We start from the raw sequence: 5946 nt of genomic DNA, 5'->3' as shown, positions 1-5946 counted from the left end.
TAAAATGTTAACACTATGAAAAGAGTCAAATTAACACTATTTCAGGGTGGGACCATATACACTCAGAAATAGTGTTAAATTTAACTCTTTAAGTGTTACTTTAACACTTCAAAATTTACTGTGTACAATTCAGTATGAAAATGTATGCACTCACTAACTGTAAGTCGCTCTGGATAAGAGCGTCTGCTAAATGACTAAAAATGTTTTTTTAAATGTAAATATACTGTATCTACATGTATCTCTCTACAGAATGTAGAATATATGTTTGGAATAGTTGGTGTTCCAGTCATTGAAGTAGCTATGGCAGCTCAAGCCTCAGGAATCAAGTATGTGGGAATGCGCAATGAACAAGCCCTAAGCCACCTTTTTATTACTAAACCAGCTCTCCCCAAATCATGTGATATTAACTACCCTTACATAGACTACAGGAGCGTGTAGTGTGTGAGGGTCAGTTTCATAGCTTTTTTGCATTGCTAATTATGTCTGCCTGTCTGTCTGACCCTTTGTGTGTCTGTCTGCCTGTCTTCCTGTCTTTCCCTCTGTCTGTCTGTTCCTCTCCAGTCCAGGTTCATGTCTGGTTGTGTCTGGACCGGGACTCATCCATTCACTTGGTGGAATGGCCAACGCTAACATGAACTGCTGGTATGCTAGATCTCCACAAACAGAAGACCCTACTACTCATGTTCAGTGGCCTTTCAAAAGAAGGGATGCTATCCGCACACTGCAAAAAATGATCTGAGGACTCCAAACTATCTCAGCTTGTCAGTTGATGTCATTGTGTGATACCTCTCTCTCTGTAGGCCTGTGATTGTTATTGGAGGCTCCTCTGATCAAAACCAAGAGACCACTGGGGCGTTTCAAGAGTTTCCACAGGTACCGGTTCAACCATGACATTTCTGACTATTGAACATTAGGGGATGGTATCCCGGGACACAGATTAAGCCTAGTCATGGCCTAAAAAGCAAACTCAATAGAGAATCTCTGTATGGGAAACTGGCCCTAGCAGTTTAATTGCTGAAAGAGGAAATAATTTGTTATTTTTGGTCCTCTTTCTCTGTCAGGTGGAGGCATGCAGATTGTACAGTAAGTTCTCTGCTAGGTCTAGCAGTCTGGATATGATCTCCTCAGTGGTAGAGAAGGTATACAGTCTACTCTGACTCCCTCTGTGTAGTCCTCTTCATATCATTTGGTATCACCTGCAATTGTCTGTTTTCTGACCTCTAATTTTCCAGCTTAGCAAGGTACCTTAACTGCTTCATAAGAGCACAGCACAGCCTTAATTGATCTGAATGGAAGGGTGTTTGGTCTGTCTAAGGCAGCACGCACTAGCATGTATGGACGTCCAGGTGCTGTATACGTAGACATATCTGGGGACATGGTCAATGCTAAATTGGACAGGAGCAGAGCCAGGTTAGTGGCCATCACTGTCTTTCATCCATTTAAAATGTATACTAATGTGTTACTGTTGAATATGTATACCTCTGAATTCACATCACCGTAGTCATTTTTATTTTATCTTGTTATACCTTTTAACGTCTGAAGTGAACCAGAAATTAAATTACTTAGAAAATATAGCACTATATCAAAATATTCTCATCAGAGAATAGCAATAAGCCTCGATAGACCTTCATGGTTTATTTACATATGCAATAAAGTTGCTAGGTAACATGTTTAATGTTTGACCTATTATTTATTATTTCCTTTGTCAGAGAGGTGCCCTGTAGTCCACCTCCTCCTGTGAGTATGGCTGACCATATGGCGATCACAGAAGCACTGGCGGTCCTGAAAGGAGCCAAACGGCCTTTACTCATCATTGGCAAAGGTAGGCATTGCTTTTTTAATAGCCAGATAATCTGGGGGAAACAGAACTAAAATCTTGTTTAATTGCGTCAGATACTTGGATAAGGTCTGGGGAGATGTTAAGAGAAAGATACTAACGCCACTTGCGAACTCTCCACCCCCCTAAACGGAAACTCTCTGCAAGTTTCAGGCAAGTTTATGTGCCAAATGTCCCCTCCCGTTCTGAAATTGAAAAGATGCGAGCACCTGCGAAATCGGGATTTGTCCAAATGATTAGTGGTGAAAAATCAGCGTACCGGAACAAAGTTGTCACATCCCAGTCTGTTGACAGACGCTACTTCCAGTTATGTTACGTGCGTCTGTCCAAGAGAGATCAATAGCCAGCTGAGACGCACTGTAACACATATAGCACTGTACCACGGTTCAGTTGAAAACTGGGCCACGTTCAGTCGACAAATGTTGTTGACATGATTTCTCATTCTACCTGTCCGAGAGGCACGTTCGTTCTACATGCTGTATTTCTATCTGAACGTTGCACAACATTTTGCTCAGCTGAATGCATCCCAGTTGTGAAGGCCAGTCTGTTGAAATCCGTGTGGCAGTGCCCTCTGTCTGTGTCCCTCTGCAGGTGCAGCCCATTGAAGAGCAGAGGGGGCTCTGAAGGAGCTGGTGGAGGGGTGTGACCTGCCCTTCCTGCCCACCCCCATGGGTAAAGGGGTGCTGCCTGACGATCACCCCAACTGTGTTGCTGCTGCCCGCTCCAGGTCAGCCTCTCCTTCTCTCAGCTGGCATCATATTCATGTACAGACCATTGACTGTATAAGTAGGACCAAGAATTTCCCTGACCATTTGAACGGACCAGGAAACTCCTGAAATCCCTATCTATAACTAGTCTCTCCTGGCCAGGTCATGTCAATGTAAACTGGTGTCAATCAAACAACTACACTACTCCTATAACTAGCCTCTTTTCATTACATTTTGTTTTGTCCCTGCTCTCCTCCTCCTCTCTTCCTATCCTCCTCCTCCTCTCTTCCTATCCTCCTCCTCCTCTCTTCCTCCTCCTCCTCCTCCTCTTCCTATCCTCCTGGTTCTATGGTCTTGGTGGGGACTGCAGAGCTCTGCTCCAGTCTGATGTTGTGGTCCTACTTGGTGCCAGACTCAACTGGATCCTGCACTTTGGCCTTCCCCTCAGGTTTGACACCCAAGTAAAGGTCATCCAGCTAGGTCAAAGGTCACCAGTAGGGTTTCTTTTTTTTCGGATTCCAGATTTTCTGCTTATTCCGTTCTGATTTCTGGAATCTTCCAACAGGGATTTCTGGGAATTTTGGGAAAGTAACTGTAATTTTGCAACCCTAGTCACAGGTCATTTCATAGTGAACTACATTTCATTGTAACCAGGTATAAAGGTATTTGACTCAGTCTATTGGATTTAGTCTATCAATTATATAGCTTCTCTATAAGTCTTTGTGGTCTCTCCAAATAATGTCATGGCTGTCTTAGTGCTGTACAGTACATCTATATTTAAGCAATAAGGCCCGAGGGGGTGTGGTATATGGCCAATATACCACGTCTAGGGGCTGTTCTTAAGCACGATGCAACGCGGAGTGCCTCGATACAGCCCTTAGCCGTGGTATATTGGCCCTATACCACAAACCCCAGAGGTGCCTTATTGCTATTATAAACTGGTTACCAACGTAATTCGAACAGTCAAAATGCATTTCAAATCAAATCAAATCAAATTTTATTGGAAATTGAAATACAACAGGTGCAGACATTACAGTGAAATGCTTACTTACAGCCCTTAACCAACAGTGCATTTATTTTTAACAAAAAAGTAAAAATAAAACAACAACAAAAAAAGTGTTGAGAAAATATGAGCAGAAGTAAAATAAAATAACAGTAGGGAGGCTATATATACAGGGGGGTACCGGTGCAGAGTCAATGTGCGGGGGCACCGGCTAGTTGAGGTAGTTGAAGTAATATGTACCTGTGGGTAGATTTAAAGTGACTATGCATAAATAATTAACAGAGTAGCAGCAGCGTAAAAGGATGGGGTGGGGGGGGCAGTGCAAATAGTCCGGGTAGCCATGGTTAGCTGTTCAGGAGTCTTAAGGCTTGGGGGTAGAAGCTGTTGAGAAGTCTTTTGGACCTAGACTTGGCCCTCCGGTACCGCTTGCCGTGCGGTAGCAGAGAGAACAGTCTATGACTAGGGTGGCTGGAGTCTTTGACAATTTTGAGGGCCTTCCTCTGACACCGCCTGGTATAGAAGTCCTGGATGGCAGGAAACTTGGCCCCAGTGATGTACTGGGCCGTACGCACTACCCTCTGTAGTGCCTTGCGGTCGGAGGCCAAGCAGTTGCCATACCAGGCGGTGATGCAACCAGTCAGGATGCTCTCGATGGTGCAGTTGTATAATTTTTTGAGGATCTGAGGACCCATGCCAAATCTTTTCAATCTGAGGGGGAATAGGCTTTGTCGTGCCCTCTTCACGACTGTCTTGGTGTGTTTGGACCATGATAGTTCGTTGGTGATGTGGACACCAAGGAACTTGAAGCTCTCAACCTGTTCCACTACAGCCCCGTCGATGAGAATGGAGGCGTGCTCAGTCCTCTTTTTTTTCCTGTAGTCCACAACCATCTCCTTTGTCTTGGTCACGTTGAGGGAGAGGTTGTTATCCTGGCACCACACGGCCAGGCCTCTGACCTCCTCCCTCAACGTGACCCATGTTATACGGTCAGATATACCACAGCTTTCAGCCAATCAGCATTCAGGGCTCGAGTCACCCGGTTTATAAAAGGGAACGTGTGTGTGTCAGCCTTAGCATTATGTGGTGGTGCCTGGTTATTTCTGTTGTGTTTAGCTTGAGGTTTGGCCACTCCTCCAGCTGCTGTTACATTTGTCACGTACGGCGCTCTTCCTGTCGTGTCGTTGCTGGTATGTTGTAGTAACGTTCCACATACGTTATTTATGTCAAGGTCAATGTCAAGGTTGATCTGTGTGCTGAGGAGATGGGGAACAACGTGCAACCTGCTGCTGCTCTCCTGGGGGACATCAATACTATTGTCAAGCAGGTAACACAACACAGTCCTGGGGGACTGGAGATCCTGGTTTGAATCCAGGCTCTGTCGTAGCCGGCCGCGACCGGGAGACCCATGGGGCGGCGCACAATTGGACCAGCGTCGCCTAGGGTAGCGGAGGGAATGGCCGGCTCAGTTCGTAGAGCATGGTGCTTGCAACGCCAGGGTTGTGGGTTCGATTCCCACGGGGGGTATGATGAAAAAAAAAAAAGTAACGTATGCACTAACTGTAAGTCGCTCTGGATAAGAGCGTCTGCTAAATGACTTAAACATGTTAAATGTAGAGGGCCCCGTAAACAGTTCCACAAACGTCAGCATGAGTGCGCTGACTGTGGAAGCACTAATCACTGGACCAAAGCTCACTGTCAGATGCACCAGCTGTGTGTCAAGTGCTTTTCTCCGGGCCACATGAGCTTTGACTGTAGTGAGGCTGGGCAGCGACAGAACCCTGGATGTGGACAGACTGGCAGGTCTCAGGAAAACTAGAAAGCCTCCGTTCTGAGGAGGGCAATGTGGGGCATTCTTATTTTTCGACCACTGATGATGATATCCAATCTGTTTATTCTTACTTTTGTGAGTCAGTACCCAAGAACAACACAGTCATTTTTCAGAACACAATCAGAATGACAGTTTGTTTTACACCACTGTGCTAGTACAGGATAAAGTTGAGCTGAAGGGGATGTTAGATAGTGGGTCCATGGCTACTACTCTGCGCGCAGATATTGTACCTCGGTTGAGGGAGGCAGGAGTGGTAGAGGGGAACTTTCTAGCTCCTTCAGACATCATCCTGGTGGGTTGTGGTGGGAACAAACTAGCCCAGTGGGCATGTGTGACTTAAAAATTCAACTTTATGGCTTCTGTTATGTAGTCCCAGTGCTTATTGTTGATGGGCAGGTTGATGAACTCATTGTGGGCACTAATGTGTTGAAGTCTCTGATTAGACAGTTCAAATCAAATGACAGCTACTGGCGGGTGGCGGGTACACCAGGTTCCTCTAGCCAGTGTGATGTCAAATCTGGAGAGATGGAGAGGAGACTCCATCCCAGATAAAGTGGGCACCATTAAGTTG

General features: G+C 45.5%; 1 long non-coding RNA gene across 1 annotated transcript; it reads left to right on the top strand.

The window, feature by feature from the left end:
• The first annotated feature begins 574 nt into the window (after positions 1-574).
• Positions 575-1112, top strand: LOC311117380. The gene is made up of 3 exons (XR_014611609.1): positions 575-642; positions 801-873; positions 1062-1112. It is a non-coding gene; the product is annotated as an uncharacterized lncRNA (long non-coding RNA).
• Positions 1113-5946: the final 4834 nt, after the last annotated feature.

The sequence above is a fragment of the Coregonus lavaretus genome (assembly GCF_964263955.1).
Source record: "Coregonus lavaretus genome assembly, contig: HAP1_SCAFFOLD_56, whole genome shotgun sequence".
Lineage (NCBI taxonomy): Eukaryota > Metazoa > Chordata > Actinopteri > Salmoniformes > Salmonidae > Coregonus > Coregonus lavaretus.
This window is presented reverse-complemented; position numbering and strand designations above follow the sequence as displayed.